This window comes from Anomalospiza imberbis, chromosome Z, assembly GCF_031753505.1.
Source record: "Anomalospiza imberbis isolate Cuckoo-Finch-1a 21T00152 chromosome Z, ASM3175350v1, whole genome shotgun sequence".
NCBI classification, from domain to species: domain Eukaryota; kingdom Metazoa; phylum Chordata; class Aves; order Passeriformes; family Viduidae; genus Anomalospiza; species Anomalospiza imberbis.
In genome coordinates this window covers 21,431,722-21,450,869 of record NC_089721.1, presented here as the reverse complement: position 1 = coordinate 21,450,869, position 19,148 = coordinate 21,431,722, and the positions used below count along the sequence as shown (strand labels likewise).

Sequence of the window (19,148 nt, the reverse complement as noted above, 5' to 3'; positions counted from 1 at the left end):
TTCTAACAATAAAAATATATTACTTACCTAATTGTGATGATTTGGGTATTCGTCACCTTGATTTTTATTTGTTACATGTTTGCATGTTTATTTACTAATCAGATAAATTGAGATAAAACTAAGATCAGATTGTCTAGAATTACACTCTGGATAACAGTGTTATGATATTAATATACATCCATTAAGTCCATCCACAGTGTTGTTCTGTACTCTATTTTCTTGTTAGACAGGTATGTGCTGGGTCTTATGTGAATGCCTCTTACATGACACTGCTGACATTGCTGAAGAATCCTCACCCAGAAAAAAAACCCTTTATCCAGCTAAAAATGAAGATTCAGAGGTATGAATTGATCATAATTCCACAGTTGGAACAAGTTAATTTTCTCAGTACCCATTAGGGAACTAGTATTGTGGTGCTTTAATGCTATCAATGTTTTATATAGAATTGCCTTGACTGTCACAAGTATCGAAAGAGTGCCTAACTGATTGTGAGACTCCTCAAGTAGCATTGATTTTACTGCTGCAATATTCAGATGATGAGGTAATGGCACCTTATCAGCTTATTGAAAAAGTCTTCTAAAGCAGTCAATGGTCATGGACTTACCTAGCTTCCTCAATTACCTTTGTTTCTGTTCTGGGGTAGGGTGCTGACAAATGTGGATTGTCCATGGTGCTCACCATGTCAGGCAGAGGAAGACAACAGGAGTTTAGTTTTGGAGAGAATTTGCACACACAGGCACTTGCACTCTGCACATATATGAAGTGGTATGCTACCTGCATTAAGTATTTATGCCAATGGGCTTTGCAATAAAGATGGGAGTTCTGGTAGTCACTACTGATGTGAAAGCAGAGGTTCTCCATGCTGTGAAACCGCACTGTCTTCTGGTGCTTGCACTAGCAGAAGTGTTATTAAAGGGCAATTGCCCACGCCGATTCACAGTGCTCACAGACATCCGATGGCACCCACAACACTGCTGTGCATGCAGTGCGTAAGACCCTCACCCCAATCCAAGCTGTATCTTCCCAAGAACCTCCTCCATTTCTGGCAATCACCTATCTATCATCAACTGCCAGAAATTTTAATCTGATTACAACAATAAAACTGTGTTCTATCTCTGGTGCCTGACTCAGGTTTCAGAGCAAAGTAAAAGTATGACATCATTCATCCCTGCTTGCATCTGTGTTGGGTAGCTAATGAAATTACGTGAAGGGTTTGAAGACCATTAAAGTCAATGTTGATCCTTGTTATTATTAAGAGCACTTTCCAATTTACTGCACCACAGGGCAAGCTTGAAAGCATCATTTTTGAAAGGTGTGTGCATTGCACTGGATTACAGCAAAGAGCTCTGCTGGTGGTAGAGGATGCCAGCAAACAAGAGAATCAATTGTAAAATTAATTGGCTAGAAGTCTACATAGCTCATTTCCTGCACAGATCCACACCTCCCATTATCTGGTGATAATAGGCACAACAGTGATCTTGGCAAAAGAAAGCCCCAGGTTTGCTCTCGTGTCTGAGGGGTTAGTGGTTTGCAGAGGTTTCCTCTACTGTGGGTCTGGGGCTGCATGTGGCATGGCTGAGCTCTGTACAAGTGCACAAATGCCTGTCATTACTCCCAGCATAAGCCTGTGAATCCTCCCTTTACCTGCTCCAGCAGGTAGGTTGCGATTTTTAATTCCAGAAATTGATATGACATTTTGAGGCTCAGACCAAAAATACTTCGATGCTTGATGTCTACTTGCATGAAATGTCTCTGATCCTAAGTACTTTCACTTCTGTAGCTGGCTGGGCTTCTCTGCTTTATGTGAAGGTGAATTTGAATTGAATATGATAAATACTGATACTACCAAAACCCTGAGATATTTTGTGTCAAAGTCTTTGTTGTCTTAAATAATTTAAAGCATATTGCAAAAAAATAACCTAAAGCATTCTGCAGAATATTTTGTTATCCAATATTTATTGCATTTTATGATATTGTTTCTTCAGTCCACCAGATAAAGGAGGGTTTTACTTCAGGTGGTGTAGATTTTTCATGAGGTTTATGAACAGGTAAAACTGTTCTCTGTATTTATGAACTTTGAAAAATGGAAGGGAGAACTCTTTGCATTGGTTATGGAATGAGCAGGATGAGCCTCTAGGGATCCCTGGATTTTGCTTAGGAGATGGTGTCCCTAGTCAGGCTCAAGTTATGCAAAAGGGTTTTACAGGCAATGACAAATATAGAAACTGCTTAAGTCACGTGTGAGCTTTCAAAACCAACCCAGGAAGGTAGCTTAAAAACTTGAGCAAGCATACAAAGGTTTCTTTAGCTCAAGAACTGTCTGGCAGATAGAGGCAGGGAAGGATGCAGATGTCTTCTCTGCAGAAATTTTTAGGGTGGGTCTGACCAGCAGGGTGACAGTGTTACAAGGCCAAAACTGCCTTGCCCTGTTAGGCAGTGCTGGCAGCAGGACTGCAGTCAACTTTCTCCTCCAGAAAGTTTACCACATAGTAAATGGTGTCCCCAGCAGAGAGGAACAACCAGGAGTAGTCTAGATACACTTCTACCATGTCCTGGACTTGTTGCTTCGTTTCCTCAGGTGTTCACTGGCACCACAAGGCAGAGAAAAGCTGCATTATGTCTTTTCAGCAGGATCATTTTATTCGTATGAAGGCAGTTCCCAAGTTCAGTGAGAGGAAAAATGAGTGAGAAATCTCAAAGATGCTATCCTGCTAGCCTGGTCATCACACTAATGTTGTGAGCTTCTTTAAGAATCTGGCAGTAGTTCTGTAAAACTACTAATACACAGCAACAGGTCTGAGGTAAGCGCATGAGACCACTGGAATTGGAGAAAAAACTTATTTCACACTATCAACTGTTTACTGGTGGATCTGAAATGCCCATCCATGCATATCCTTCCTGCCTCCTGATGCATTAATGAGGAGAGGGGAGATACATCCACAAGAATCCTTGTGAAGGGTTATTTTTCCTTGTCAGTTTTACACTGCCTTGTCCCATCAAGCTCACAAAACCCTTGTAATGGTCCATACTGTCTAAGGAGTGGCTGGGGAAACGGTGTCCTCCCTAGAGTGAATAATGGTGCCTAGTTTTCCAGAGAGGCCATTTACAGTGGTAGAAATAATATAATCAGAATAATGGTGTCATTTGAATCTCTTCTAAGTGTTCCCTTATCAAATTTTTATTTTATCTGAAAAATGTATAGCACCAGCCTTGGCACAACAGAGCAACATCAAAAAATACTGGCCAGATAAGGAACTGCATAAAGAGACTGCACAGGGAGAGATGGCCCTAAGTAAACAGAATGGAGCTACTAAGAGGTCTGCCTCTCATGGAAAAAAAAACCCAAAAAAACCCAAAAAAACCCAAAACAATACAAAACAAAACAAAAAAAAAGATTGTCTTCTTTCTGCAGACATCACAACCTACAACCTCACAGTTGCTAAATACAAAAACAAGAAAGGATAGAGGCAAAAATTTAAAATAATATATGCTGCCCTTCAAGAACATTTTTGCTATCTGTAACATCCTTCCTAAGTGTGAATTTGTAAGGACATTTGCTTATGATATGTTTTCTTACCAGGTACTTGCCATCCAGGTACTGGAGCCTGAAGGCTCTGTCCTGGGGACAGGTGGGTGTAACTACTAAAGCAGTCAGAGTCATCATGGTCAAAAGCAGTGAGGTTCCTAGCTAGAAGCCATAGATTTTATTTCTTTTTAATACTGGGATTCTACTATGGATATATTAAATATTACGACTGCATTAATATTAGAACCAATGTTCTGAAAATCACAAAGTTCAGTGAAATTATGTACTACGCAAGGTATTTTCCAGCCCTTTTCACCACCATTGAAGACTTCCATATATTTTGTTCCCTCATTTTCAAACATCTTACACTGACCATCAGTGTGCTGCCAAGTGTTGCAAATCAGTGAAAGTTTGTGGGGTTCTGTTTGGAGGCAAAGATCAGATTACAAACATTTGTTATGCTTGAACCTTACCTCTTTGAACTGGGGAAGTTCCCTTTGAAAACTGCAAACATTAATATTCCCATTTAGGAAAATGTCTGCTGAAGTACTGGTCTGTTTGCCCATGTACTAGGACTTCAGTGGTGCCTGCAATTCTGAAGGAAAGCCAGTCACTCAACTAAGAAATTAGAGAAAATCTATTCAGAAGAAGCCCCCATTCCTTCCCTTAAAAAAAAAAAAATCTCCATAATCTGCTCCTTAGGTTAGAGAAAGAACATATTACTGCAATGAAATCATGAATATGTCTCCAGAGCCGTAGCATGTAACGTTTGTCTGGACATTTGGGCAAATTTCTGACAAGCCTGACTAAAGTGCCTAGAGGCTAGCACTACCAGAAGGTAATTACAAGAACAATAGCTGCTAGCTTAAAGCCCAACTGAGTATAGCCTGACAGCTAAGTCTTTCTAGGCTTTGAGTGTAGGGGAACCCTTGAATGCCACAATAGTTTTAGGGCAAGCTCATGGCTATACCTTCCTGTGGACAACATCTTTCTGGGAGATGCAGGAAGATGAGGGGGTGAGCAACTCATTTTGGTGATTTCTCTTCTCACCTTCTCTAATTAGGGAAGAATAGAAGAACTTAGCCGTTGTTTGGCAGCCTCCTCACGTGAGTGGCTCCAACATCTTGCCTTGCCAAAACACTACATTTGTCAAGAGCAAAAATCCTGATTAAAGATCTCGCTGAGGTTGTGTGTAGAAGCTGAAAGGTTTTAGGTTAGGACTGTCTTTTTCTGTCAGTTGTACTTCTTGTGTTCAGTGAGGATCAGTGAATCATACATTCCAACACAGCCTTAGGGAGAGTGGCTACTTTGACAGCAGCCTTCATTGTGCATATAATGAAAAATTAAAATTGCTGATTTAAACTTACAAGTTTACTCCAGAGTCAGGCTTCTTGGACAGGGATACATGGATTACACAACCTGGTGCAGAGTTAGTCTGTGGTAGTAAGTGGCTACCTCTGCTGCTGTTCTCTATAGCTGCCACTGTTGATTGTGGCATCCAGCAGAAATATTTAGGAAATTGCTTTAAAACTGCATCTATAGCAGGAAACAACCATCTAGAAGTCAGTTTGGAGTCATCAAGGGAGCTCATGAATATTACCTTTAGCAGACCCAGGTGAACAGACCTGTGTCTTAGAGTCCAGAGACTTTGATCCCAGAAGATCTTGATATATTAAGATGGGTTTTTATAGGAGCTCCTGTGAAGGTATCTTCTTGTTTAAGGCTTGAACAGAAAAGTACAACCTGTGATTCAATCACTTTTGATAGCCAGCAATTTGATGTTAACCAAGCCAAGAAACAAGCTGCTATTTTATCTTCTTCCCTCACTCCTCACATGTGTGTTCAACTTCCTGTTCACCTACCTATCATAAATTCAATACCAGGCTCTCTGCTAGGTGACAAGATTTCATTGATAGGTTTGTTTTAAAGAGCTTGTTCAATAAACCTCTATCAGGATCTGTTTTTTTAATTGCCAGCTGCCCCCTTTTCAAAATGCAAGAAGTTTTCCTTCCCACATCATTGTTCCATCATAGTTGAGTGGGAAAAGAAAATACAAGAAATAAAAAGGCCTAACTAACACAAGGTAGAAAGATATTTTATAGAAATACATAGATATAGTGGAAAACACAATTCCTTCCCCTGGACTGATGAAGTTTGCCTTTTACAATTTTAGAGTCAGGTTCCTCCTCCATGTCCATCAGCCTGTAGGCTGTAGAGCCATGCTTCAATTACAGTCTAACAAAGTGCACATTTTGTCACAAGTTAAATAGAAGAGTTTCAACTAATTTACAAGCAAAACTGTGATATATTTCACTGGCTTACCATATTTTAACATTTGCTTCGTAATAATTTACTGCTTATCTATTGGGTGTTCTATCTATACAAAACCATATTGCTGGCTGTTAACTAATAAAAAATAGGAGTGTGAGAAAACATTCTAATTTCTCATCAGTGTAAGAAAAGATAAGAAAAAAATTTAATACATTGGATAATAGCTTTCTGAATAGAATTGGATGAATTTGTGAGAAAGGAGTCCTAGGCACTGATCCTAGGCTCTCCTAGAGGCTAGAGTCAGTGTAACACATTATTCCCAATTTTGGGAATAAAACACTTTTTAAGAAGAAGTTAATATAGGCCAGATTCTGCATTAGTCTCCATAGCATGGGTCTGGTATAATGGCATTAGTGTTTGTGGTGTTGTGTGAGTGTCACTGGTTCACAGTCACTGGGCAGGCACCATCTACAGCCTGGCTCCACATTTCATAGTCACAGTACAGGGATAGCTGAGGAACGAGTGAAAACCAACATATGGTCAGTACAGAAAGCTGTGCTTACACTGGGAAGTGAACAGTGGCTTGTTCAGAAACTGGTTCAGCAAATCTCCTGGGAAACACTCCATAATAACAAAGGGCTCCATGAAAGCTAGACATACTTTAAGGAGGAAATCTTAAAGGTGCAGGAGCATCCCTATGTACTGAAAGATGAGCCAATAGAGAAGACTGGCCCAGCTGATGAGAGAGCTTTTGAGTGAATTCAGGGAAATAAAGAGAACTTTTGACCTTTGGAAGTAGGGGTAGGAAACTCTGGAAGAGTACAAGGATGCCGTTAGGTCATGTACATAGAAATTTAGGAAGGTGAAAGCTCAGCTAGAACTCAATCTCGTCACTGATTTGAAACATAATAAAAAGTGGTTTTACAAGTACTTAGGCAGCTAAAGGAGGTCCAAGGAAAATCTCCATCCTTTACTGAACATGGGAGAAGCATTGTCACCAAGGATGAGGAAAAGACTGAGATACTTAATGCCTTCTTTGCCTCAGTATTTTACAGAAAAACCTGATATCCTCAAGGCAACCAGCCCCCTGATCTGCTAGACAGGGACAGGGAGCAGAAAAGACCATTTGAAATCCAGGAGGAAGCAGTTTGTGACCTTCTTTTTCACTTAGATGCTCACAAGTCTCTGGGACCAGATGGGATCCAAGGGTACTGAGGAAACCTGCAGAAGAGGTTGCCAAGCTGCTCTCCATCATTTATCATCAGTCCTGGCTAATCAGGGACTCCCAGGTGACTGGACATTAGTCAATGTAATGCTCATCTACAAGAAGGACCAGAGGGGGATCTGGTGAACTACAGGTTGTCAAGCTGACCTTGGTGCTGGAAAAGGTTACGAAAAACATATTGAGTGTCATCACACACAAGGCATGTACAGGAGAACCAGGGAATCATGCCCAGCCAGCACGGGTGTGTGCAAGGCAGGTCCTGCCTGACCAACCTAATGTCCATTTATGAGCAGGTGACATGCCTGGTGGGTGAAGAAAAAGCTGTAGATATTTTCTGCCTGGACGTTAATAAAGGTTTTGATACTGTCTCCCATGGCATTCATTCATTCAAAGCTGTCAGCTGATAGCTTAGACTGTAGGTGTACTGTTCACTGGGAAAAAAACTGCCTGGATTGCCAGGTCCACAGAGTGGTGGTGAGTGGAGTTACATCCAGCTGGTGTTCAGTCAGCAGTGCTGTTCCCCAGGGCTCAGCATTGAGGCCAAATATTTTTCATATCTTTATGAGTGATCTGAATGAAGGAATTGAAGGAATTGAGCACACTTTTCAGTCAGGAGAGCTCTACAGGGGATGTGGACATTGATAGGCCGAGAATACAGATAAAAGGTTCAACAAGCCCAGTGCTGGGTCCTGCCCTTGGGTCACAACAGTCCCAGGCAGCTCCACAGGCTGGGGCAGAGTGGCTGGAAAGGACCTGGGGGTGCTGGTGACAGCGGCTGAACATGAGCCACTCAGGTGGCCAAGAAGGCCAATGGCATCCTGACCTGGATCAGCAATGGTGTGGCCAGCAGGACCAGGGCAGTGATAGGCCCTGTGTACTCAGCACTGGTGAAGCCACACCTTGAATCTGTGTCCAGTTGTTAAGGAAACATCTCTGCCCAGTCATCCAGGAGCTTCTCTGTCAGCCACTCTTGCACCACCTGAGCTGGGACTGAAGCCCAGTCTCAGCTACACACCCCACATCCACAAAGCCAGATCAGATTTCCTTACTGGCCCAGCCCCGGGTTTCTCTTGGCAGAGTCTCAGATGTCCAAATCCTTAAAAATATTTAATCATGGCATAATAACAGAATAACAGCTTGAGCTGGGTGCCTCTGAGGAAGGACCCAGAACAAAGGAATTTTATACCCTCAAAGCCAAAATGCTTTTATACCCTCACAGTGTAAACACAGGAAAGTCCAGGCGTCATCAGCTCCTGCCATGTCTTGATGTCCCCTCACCTGGCAGGGCCACAGATCCCCAGGCCCCCCTGTTCTACAAAGAGTTGGCAGTTTATGGCCTCTTGCCTGGGGCTCTTGCCAGAGCTCAACCTGCAGCTCTGCTGCAGCTGCACCCTGAGCTACCTGCACTGAATGTGTTTCTCAACACCGTTTATGTGCATTACGAGAAGCAGGACATTGAGGTACTGGAGTGTGTCAAGAGAAGCACAGTGGAGCTGATGAAGGACTTGGAACACAAGTCCTATGAGGAGCAGCTGAGGGAGCGGGGTTAGTTTATCCTGGAGAATAGGAGGCTCAGAGGACACCTTATTGCTCTCTACAACTGCCTGAAAGCAGTTCTTCACTGAAAGGGTGGTTAAACATTGGAACAGGCTGCCTGGGGAGGTGGAAGTGTCCAAGAAGTAACTGGACATGGCACTTTGTGGACATAGTCGTGATCAGTCAAAGGTTGGATTCAATGACCTTGGAGGTCTTTTTCAGCTTCAATGATTGTGTGATTCTTTGATTCTATACTGTTTCATTGCCATAATCCTTCTGGGGTAGAGAAACTCTTATCAAAATTTCACAAAGATGCTGAAGAATAGACTTACCAAGACTACAATGTTCAAGCATTGGAAAATATATTTTTGTCTCAAATCAGCATTGGGTTGTTTCAATTTTGGACTTCTAATTTAAGTGGTAGCAGAGGAATTCAGCTGAAATTACTCAGAGTTGCATCTTTAGTTTAATCAACTAAAATAATCAATTTTGGGTTAATTACATTTTAATATTTTAATTAATCAAATATTTAATTTTGTCTTTTTAATGAGAAGCATGTTTGTCCTTTATTTTTCTTGGTCAATTAAAAGGTGAGAAAAGCCCCTGCAGGAAAACTTGCAGTCATCTGCCTAGCTTTGGGCAAATCTGGAAGTTTTTGCAGCCTAAACCAGAATTACTTCAATGCACTGCAGCCAAGGCAGGCACCACTGCAGCAGAAATGTGAGAAATGGCCAGTTTACATCCTGCACGGTGCCTTTTGCACCACTGTTTCGTAACACTTGTCTGGTGGCTGTTGGCAAGGCCTGGTTGAATCCCCAATGGACAGAACAGTGTATGACAGATGATGAAGGAAGTCTAGGTTAAAAAGTGTCCTTCTCCCCTAATTTCTTGCTTTCTCTAAAAACAAAACAAAACAAAACAACAAAAAAAAACCCCAACCCCCCAAAAAAAACCCCAAAACCAACAAAAAACCCCCAAAAAACCCCCAAAAAACCACAACCAAAAAAACAAAGAGAGAAAGTTGGTTGGTTTGATTTTTAATCACCTAAGTACTTTCTGCTATAGGCATTTTCAAGCATTTTGAAATCTCTGTCGCTTTTCATCTTTGAATTCAGAGAACTTTTGTCTGAGGTAGTAAAATCACTGGCTAGCTAAGCCTGTTATCTAGTGGAACAGGATTAGTTTTCTTTTGATTATGAGAATGACCTTATACAGAGCATTTGACAGAGGCACATTTTTCCTGCCATCAGCCATGCTTTCCACCATTAATATGCTTAACCACAAGATGAGATTTTATTTACTTGTTTTCTCATAAGATAAATGAAAAGGATTTTAGAACTTGGTTCTCCTTGGGTTTGTATTAAAACCTTACAGAGAAATTCAGAATATTGGACAGAAACATCTTTTTTGCTTAGCCTGAGCAAGAAGGAAGGTAGCAACTTTACCAAAAAGAAAAGAAAAATGACAGTTTCTTACTATAGCAAAATGTGCCCTCTGAGCTGGTTTCTGACCTCTTCCACTCCAGAATAATCACCCTGGGTCTTCAGAAGAGTCTATTTGAATTTTTATGTGCATGAAGAAGTTTCTTCCCCCTATCTTAAGAAATGTGAATTATCTTTCTAGCTCAATTTTTCCTAAATTTAGTCAAGAGAGTTGGCAACTTCTTATCTGTCTGTGGTTTCCCAAACTTGGACACCCCAGTGCAGATGCCTCTGTCTGTATGGCTTGCTTGCAGCTCATGCATGACCAAAAGAGGCGAGTGGGATTCCCAGGAACGTGATTCATTCTGTCTTCAAGCACAAGTATAGATTAGCTCAGATGAGTCACAGCCTGAATCTCTGCTTGAACCACAGTGGTAGCTTCAATTTTTCTGTCCAAATGTTGGTGTCATACCACAAAAGTCCTTGGAGGGTGTTCACAGTCCTGATGTCCCTGGGGACCCAGGGTGTCCCCACATCCCACTGCCCAGGACAGCATTTCAGTCACTGAGGATGAGGAAGGGGTTCCAGCCATCCTCTCTGGCGAGAGCAGGCACTGGGGCACGTGGACTGGCAAGCATGCCTGTTAGGAGCTGGAAGAGGATGAGTGTCATGGGTCATCCTGTGGTCAGGTGCTGCTGTCCTGACTGTACAGACAGTGGCTGAGAACTCCTCTTTCTTCTGCAGCCAGTGCTGCCAGCCTTAGAGTGGTTGCAGGAAGACAGCCAGAGAAGAGATGCCTGAGCTGGTGCACCTCAGAAGGACTGTGTTACTGGTATGATATGACAATACAGAAAATCTGTAAATACCTACTTTGAAGAAGGAACCCGAGTCTCCTCCTGAACCCCTGCCTATTTAAACTGCTTCCCCATTACCCCTAGTTCTTGTTGAGATGTAGTATAACCTATTACAGCATCTCCAGTTTCACCCTGTGCAAAGCATTCTCATACTTTAAGCATAAAAAATGAGTTAAAAATAAAAGTTTTTTCTATATCTGCTGTAAATATCATATTCTTTCGGCTTATGGAGGATTTTGCATTTCATCTCCCAAATGTTAACCATCTAGAGAAATTTAGCTATGGTACAAAGGTTTTATGCTGAGAAGGATTTTTCCTTTTAATTTCTTCCTGTTCCCCCTTTGCAGCAAGAGTTGTATTCTGTAGTGCACGTTGTTCTCTGGAATATTCTCACTCCAGGCTATTGATAGCTGTAGACAAATAAATGACCATTTTATCAAGTATTTATTGTGATACAGGTTTGTTTGCAGTGCATTGCTTGAAATGTATTTAGCCAGTTGTTAAGCTAGGTTTATTTTAAGAATTAGCAAGCATTTACCTACTCAGCCTTGACCGTCTGAGGGCAGTGTCCCCTTATACTTGCTGGAAGTGATTTGCCTGGTCACTGCAAACTGCCTGCACCGCACCCACCCTCTAAGCCTGTTATTCAAAACTTACAGACATCAAGAAGAGCCTTTCCATGCATTTTAACTATGTCTTGGACTTGGGCGTATTTCACTCACTGTCTGGGGCACAGTGTCTTTATTGGCACTGAATCAATTTTGGGGCATTCTACCTGATTCTCCCATCTAGATCTTGATCTAGATAGAACCATGACTGACCTTCAGGTCAGAGCACTCATACACATCCAACACAGATTATTGGAAAGTGCTTTTTGCATGACGCAATTTATGCTTGGGCAGAGCATGACCCTGAGAAAAGTATCGGTTTTAAAGATCTCAAGTGACAAAGAATCTACAGCAGTCTTTGATTGTTCTGTAGGCAATCAACTTTGCTGTCAGAAAGTTCCATCTTATCTTGTTTACTAATTAATATGTTAATACTGGATTAAGAGAAAACATATTAGACTAAATATACTTAATAAATTCACATTCCACTGGATAATCAGTTAGTCTGAATATGTTGTCCTTGAATTAATTTTCTCTTTGTTATTGATGCTAATTGTATGTGGTGGAGCACAGCAAACAACCAGACCTTCTTATGGAGGTTTTTATTAATTACATGCACGCAGGCATCTCTCTCTTTTCCCTTGATTCTGTCTCATCCTGAAACAAAGCCTTCTGTATGTGGCCACAACAGGAGTTTTGGGTAGGAAGGAATGAGAAATCCTGTGTAAGGGGGCATGAATGAGAAAGGAATATGGGCCTTCTGCAGCGGGTAGTAGATACTTCTAGATTTCCTCCTCTGGACTAAGGGTGCATAGGATGGGGATGATGGGAAAACATGGAAGACAACAGAATGGTAGTAGTTTATACTAGTTAAGAATCTGACCTTGTGGTCACGCTTTATTCCACCTAGCTCTGGGCAACTGAAGAGTGGCATGATTTTGTTTCAACTCACATACAGGTGATGAAATACAATAGAAGATACATTTATACAGACTTGCCTCATAGTGCTCCTTGTCTTGCCTGGAGTACTTACAAGTTTCTCTTTACACTATGATGGAAGCCTTTGCAATATGATTTATTCTGGAGGGAAATTGCAGATTATATTGATTTTGGGGAGGTAACAACAGAGATAAAGTAATGAGGCAGTTCCCCTTGATCTTTATCTAGCAACAGAGATTGTGGAAACCCAGGGCACCAGGAATATTTCTCTGTCTGCTCTGGGGTGTCCTGACCCCCAGGGGAGCACTGACTTTGACCCCCATTCATGGAGAAAACTTCCAAAGCTTCAAGGTAAACTAGAAACCACATGTTCTGGTTTGAAAGCAAAACCAGTGAGAGACTCCAAGTCAGAAATACAATTTATTGGGAAAAGGGAAAACAATCAAAATACATTCAATAATACAAAGGGAAGACCACTGATAAAGTCAAAATACAACTTGACACCCCTTTGGCCAGCGTGTTGGTAGCAGTCCAAATTGGAGCGGCTGCAGTTCTCCTGGAGTGGCAGATGTGGTTTCTGTTGGAGCAGTGGATCTGTAGAAAAGGTGTAGTCATCCAGTGGAAATCCCAGCTGTGTCCTCCTGGAAAATCTGTGGGAAGGCTGCCTCTCTGCCCAAAAATCCCAGAATATATCCAGGTGGGGATGCTTAGCTCCTCCCCTCTGGGCAGAGCATCTCACAATGGGCTGATGTCATTCTGAGTCATGTGGTGGGTCCTTGATCAGCTGTACAACAGAAAGGGCTCCTGGAGGGAGTTATCTCTGAGTCATGTGGCAAGACATTGATGGGCCCATTAACAGGAAAACTGCCCAGAACACAACTGCTACACAGATGGTAATAGAAAAACATCCTGCTTCTCAATCTGGGACACCACAAAAGTATGAAATACATTGTAGAGATAGTAGACAGTAGTGTAGTATGTCAAATGGGTAAGAAATTTAGGCTTTAGGATTTTTTAGTATGTGTATAGATGGGTTCAAGATTGAGGATATAGGGTGCTGTCTCGAGTTCATTTTACTTCCTTCTTCCTTCTTCTTCTTGGGTTTAGGTGGTATCTTGTAATTGGGTAGAAAAATCTGCATTGGGGGTCTTTAGGGGTCAGTAATTGGGTAGGAAAGGAAAATAATTTAGGTGTCATTTCTTAAGTGGGTAGCTTAGTTTTTGATTAGACTTAAAAGGCCTTGTAACACAAGATTGTTCGCCATTTTTGTGCTGTTTTCCCTGCACACAGAGTCTGGTGCAGACAGTGTGCTAGAGTTTTGATAAGATAACAATAAACAGAAGCTGAAGACTGAAAAAGTGCAATGCGTCTCTCGTTCCTGACACAGAACTGCTCCAGGAGGGTTTCCTCTGCCAGGGGAGCCCCCAGGGAGTTGCCCAACTGGGGTCCTGCAAACTCGCAAGAGATATTAGGTGGCCAAATTCTAGATAAATGTCAAGCAAATCAAATTTTGGCATAAGTGTGTAAAAATCAAATGATCAGCACAGTAATCCCAGCATATTAGAAGTTTGCTCACAAACTTCTTTCATGATTGGCACTGAGAAAGCTGAATATTGACAGTAGAATACAGAGGTCATTGAATTTCAGGCATGCAATAAACACCAGTGTACCAAATGAGCGTTAAGGTTTTTTAGGCAGTAGTAATCAGCTCTGGGTGAGCTGATTCTGAAGGGTGATTCTAAACACACTGAAGAACAACTTTGAGAATGCAAAAAAATTCAGGAAATTTGCTGTCATTGCTGTCATTGCCATGATCTCATTCCAATTACAGAGACAGGGTGGGATAGCTTGCATTACTGGAATGCTATCAGGGGCAGCTACATGCTTTTTCTCAAGAAAGGTAGGCCATCAAGGCAAGTTGGTGGATCTGTTCCTTATGTGAGAAAGCAACCAGAATTATCCAGCTCTGCCAAGGGGTGGATAAAAAATGGGTTAAGAGCTTGTAGGTAAAAATTAAGGGGCAAGCTGACTTGGGTGACACTACTGTGTTTGTTGCAGGCCATCTGATCATGAGGCAGAAGTAGATGAGGCCTTCTGCAGATATCTGGAAGCAGCTTCACAGAGAGAAGCCCTTGTTATTGTGAGGGAATTCAATCACTGCACTCCAAGACAACACAGCAAGGCACACACAGTCCAGGAGGTTCCTGCAGAGCATTGATAGTAACGCTTTGGCACTGATGGTGGAGGAGACAATGAGGAGAGGTGGGCTGCTGGACCTTGTACAAGCAAACAAAGGACTAATTGTGGATGGGGAGGCTTGGGGCAGCCTTGGCTGCAGTGACCATGAGATGTGGAGCTGTCCGGGTCTCCACATCTGACTGAGCTTTGTTTCATGCTACTAGTCTCATCACTAAGTAGACCTCCTTCTTGATTAGTGTCTCTCTTGATTAGCATCGTGGTTTAGGTAATGTGTTGCCCAATTTAGTGCTCCACAGACACTCTCGCTCCAGATCTCTTGCTCCCCCTTTCCCTCCCACTTCCTACTGCAGTGGGATTGAGTTGAGAAGTGCAGGCACAAAAAGCTGAAAATCAGAGGTTGAGATAAAAACAATTTACTAGAAACAGCAATGAGATAAAGAAACAAACAGTAACAGCAACAATATTAAACAGAAGTATTATGAAAGAGAGGGTGATTCACATGCAAAAATTCTTACCACAGACCCCAAGAAAAATGAACAATGACGGACAGCTTTCCTCCTTCCACCATGTTTTTTCTTGACTGGAAGCCATGCCCTTCTTCTCAGAAGTCAGGGAGAGCCCCTTTTCCCTGCCATTGGCAATGATGTGAGGTGGTATAACATTAAGGTCGTGGCTGACTCTAGGATGGATAGTTACTGATGATTTTCCTACCTCATAACTTTTTGCTTTTCCCATGACAGCTCTGATGCTTTTACCATTTGGCCTATTCTCTGGGAGATGAGAAGTCAGATGCAGTATTGGCTCAGAAACGGAAATGTTTTTAACCTCATTACCATGAGTTATGACCCATGTCAACCATAAAAAGGTGAAGATGAGAAAAACTCCAGGTGATAGTATCCTTGCAACAGATGATTTATAGTTTTTTTTTTTTTTTTAAAGAAAAATAAACAGAAAATTAAGGATGAAACACCTTCCTGAAGGACATACTGAAACACTTTACGCAGAGCGTGTTACCTGCACATAGAATAGGATGTGTACACTGACACAAACCACTGTGTTCTTGGGACTTCACACCATCCTGCAGGTTTTTGTATAGTCTGGAAGAGAAACAGAAGAAGGTGGGAGGACATTAGACAGACACTATTGTCACAAGAGAGAAAGCTCAGACACTGTGCTGGAGTGAGATAGCAGTACAGTCTTTCTTCTGTGACCATCATGGAGAGTTTCAAACCAAAAGTTGTGGAATGGGGTTGTGAATTTGCCAGGTAGACTGATGTCTTCACTCCTTGGAAAAAAATGTTAATCATGTTCTGTCTTTACTGTGAGCTGTTCTTGGCAACTTAAGCCATATCCTGGAGAGTGTGGAGGGGAGAAAGTGCAGAGTGGAGCCAGTAGACAAGTGTGTTACAGGGTTTGGTTTGTACATGCTTAGGGAAGCTGGTCAGTTGGCAGGAAAATATTTGATTGCTGACAAAGAGCATACAAAATCATGATGCTTATTTTTGAAAGCCTCATCTCCACATCTCAGTATTTCTTTTATTAGATTTTTTCTTCAGATTATAGTGACAATAATCCTTCGCAGACACTGGTACAATGGTTGCAACATGATTTGTCACCTATTTATGTGGCAGGTGGGGCTAACTGAGCAGTTAGGAAAGAGAACTGCTTTCCTGATTGGGGTCAGAAGGTAAAACACAATAAACTCTATTTTTTACAGGTCTTTTTTCTTATTGTTGTTTATAGACATAGTTGCTCCCCAAAGTAACTTTGGCTTATTTGTAACTTTCTTTTTTTTTTGACTGGTACACAGTATTTAGCTATTCAATTCTCTGATGTTCCAGCAAATAGGCATTTTTAAAAATAAATGTTCTCTTAGACTGTGCATATTTTTATTTCTGTTCATTTCTGGATCTGTGAAATGGAAAGAGTTTTAAGGAGCAGCCCAAATTTATTTTGCAATGAGAAATATGGTTGCCATTCTTTTTTTTTTTTTCTCCATGTACCACAGTATTGTTTTCTTCATTTTATTGTCCCAGAGCTGATGTCAAATGTGATTACTTTTTAGGGTATGCTTTAAATTTTCAGTATTTCTTAAGCATTTTTTTCTGCATTATAGAAGTCAGAATCCATTTACTACCAGACGACTGATGTTCACCCATGTGATTTAGCTGGATGGTTACTAGATGCTACATGTATTTCATCTATGGTATCCTAGAAAAACCTTTCTTCTCTTTCTGTTTTTGTCTCATTCCTCATTTTCATGTCTCGTTTCTTACGCAGCCTCAGCCTCTGTCGTTCACTCTGATGACGTTTGAACTAGTTTGTCAATTTAAATTAAATTAGCAGGAGGTCAAGAGGGAAGTTTGAGCACATTTCATGAAAGTAGATCTGTTAACAGATGGCTGCACTAACAATATTGGCCACACTCTTGTGTCCTTCTGCATGCCCTGTGCAGCTTCAGGCACAAGGAACGGTTCTTGTCCTCAGACCTGAATTTTGTGATGATTCCGAGCTGGCTGAAATGCAGCAGTGATGCCCACCAGCTCTGTCCTGTGCTGTCAGTGCAGAACGCCACCAGCTGGCATTGTACTAGGGCTGAGAGGATGGGTGATGTCACTGCCTGCTGTGTCCATGCCTGCTTTCAAGCTACTGACAGATGTAGCACAGCCTCCCTTATGGAGCAGTCTGCTGTCCCTAAAGAAACTGCAAGGATCATGTGACATTACACTGTTTTAAAAAGAGAATTGCAAGAGTGTTTACCTAGAAAGCTAATCAGCCCATGTATCAGAGAAGTGTTAGGGCTAATTTGGAGCAGAATATGACACTCTGAATACCATTGGTATAGCATCACAGGCACACTAATACACCTTCAGTTTGAGGCTTGGATGGCTGGAATTCACATATACAAAGTGACGCTGTGCTCCTCTGCGCTTGGGACACAGTCTTAAATGGGCTCTGAAACCTCTATGTGTCCCAAACCCCTTTAAAGAAACAGTCCCAGGACTGGGCTGCTCTGTGCCCCGCAGCGTGCTGCCTGCAGCTGCCACCAGGGAGGCTCTGGTGAGCAGGGTGTGCCCAGGTCCCTTTGCTCTTGGAAGGGTGGCAGTTTCAGACTGCTAACGTCTTGGGCTTGGGGCTGGCCTTCCTAACTCAGGTGTCTGGATTTGCCAGACTTGCACTTAGATTTTATGCCCTGTAGGAAGCAGTCTTGCTTCCTGCAAGTGTCTGTGCTCCCTTCCTGCTGAGAGGACAGAGAGGCAGGAGTCTGCGCCTTGGAGCTCTCCTGGAGGCTTTCAGAAGACCTGATTTGTTTGCTCCACAGAGCATGGGTCTTTACTACTTGATTCTGCTTTCTTAGACACGTTATAGTTGAGGGGTAGGTGACTTGGGTGCTGCTCTCTTAGTTCAGACATTGTTTTGCAGACAGGACCACGTGTGTGTGGCTGCAGGGTGCTCAGAGGAATGCCTCAAGACAGGTACATGCGCTGCTGAAGGCACCGCTGTAGGTTTGGCTGAAATGTGCTCTCTCATCACAAGCAATTTTCCTATCACCTCTCCTGAAGATATGCCTTTGCTGGGGTGTAAGGAAGCCTCCAATGCCTTGACTCACCATGAAGTCTGTTTAATAAAAAGAACACCGTGCATACTTGAGTGGTTCCAAGTATGACTAGCAGGATGCTATCTGCTCAGGTTTTATTTGATCCTAAAGAGTAAGAATGAGTTGAAATTTCTAGCCAACTCATTTTCTTATTTTAGAAACCATTGCACCAATATGAACAAGAGGTGCTGAAAAAGCAGATATAAATACCAGAGATTTGCTTATTTCTGCTATTCTTGATAAGATTTTATGATGTAGTTTTTAGTCTTAATTATATGCCTCAAGATAGAAAACAGGCTAGAGCAGATTTTGTATCAATTGTGTAATAAACTTTACATTACTTCCTTGGTTGTATTGTTGTTTTTCAGAGAAAATTAAAAAGAAAAAAAAAATTGGCACTATCACTTAGCAGATAGCCTCTCTTAGTAAAATGGTCTTATCTGCTATGGTTTCTAATGTTAGGCATTCACTGCTAGAAATATTACCATTATTTTTCATTCTCAATCTCTCTTACTAAAAAAGTCAAAGCACACCCTATTTATTGTCCAATTTTGAAAATTCATGGATTCACAAATTAATGCTTGAACTTAAATACCTACTTAATTTTCTGAATGTTTTTTCCCCTTTTATGAATCACAATACTTAAATTAACTGTGCTTTTTATTGTATTTGTAGATACTGCAGTTTGATGAATACATAATGAATAAAGTCACTAGCAGACTTTTCCTCATGTTTCATGTCACATAACAAGTTTTAGACAGTATTTGTTTGACGTTGCTGGAGTGATTGAGTCTGTGTAAAAACCATAAGCTGCTGAAAACCTGAAACCATAAACTGCCTTTTGGTTTAGATTGTACAAAATGCTAAATACCAAGGGAAAAATAGAAAAACTAGACTCATCTTGCAAGAATGATGTCTGTAAAATATGTTTTAATAAAGAAGTTTGAATCAAAAATTAGTAATAGCCAATT

At 41.6% G+C, this 19,148-nt stretch overlaps 1 long non-coding RNA gene across 1 annotated transcript; it reads left to right on the top strand.

Moving 5' to 3' along the window:
* Positions 1 to 1,967: 1,967 nt before the first annotated feature.
* Positions 1,968 to 15,505, top strand: LOC137464880 (uncharacterized). Its single transcript, XR_010994461.1, has 2 exons — positions 1,968 to 2,801; positions 15,320 to 15,505. It is a non-coding gene; the product is annotated as an uncharacterized lncRNA (long non-coding RNA).
* Positions 15,506 to 19,148: the final 3,643 nt, after the last annotated feature.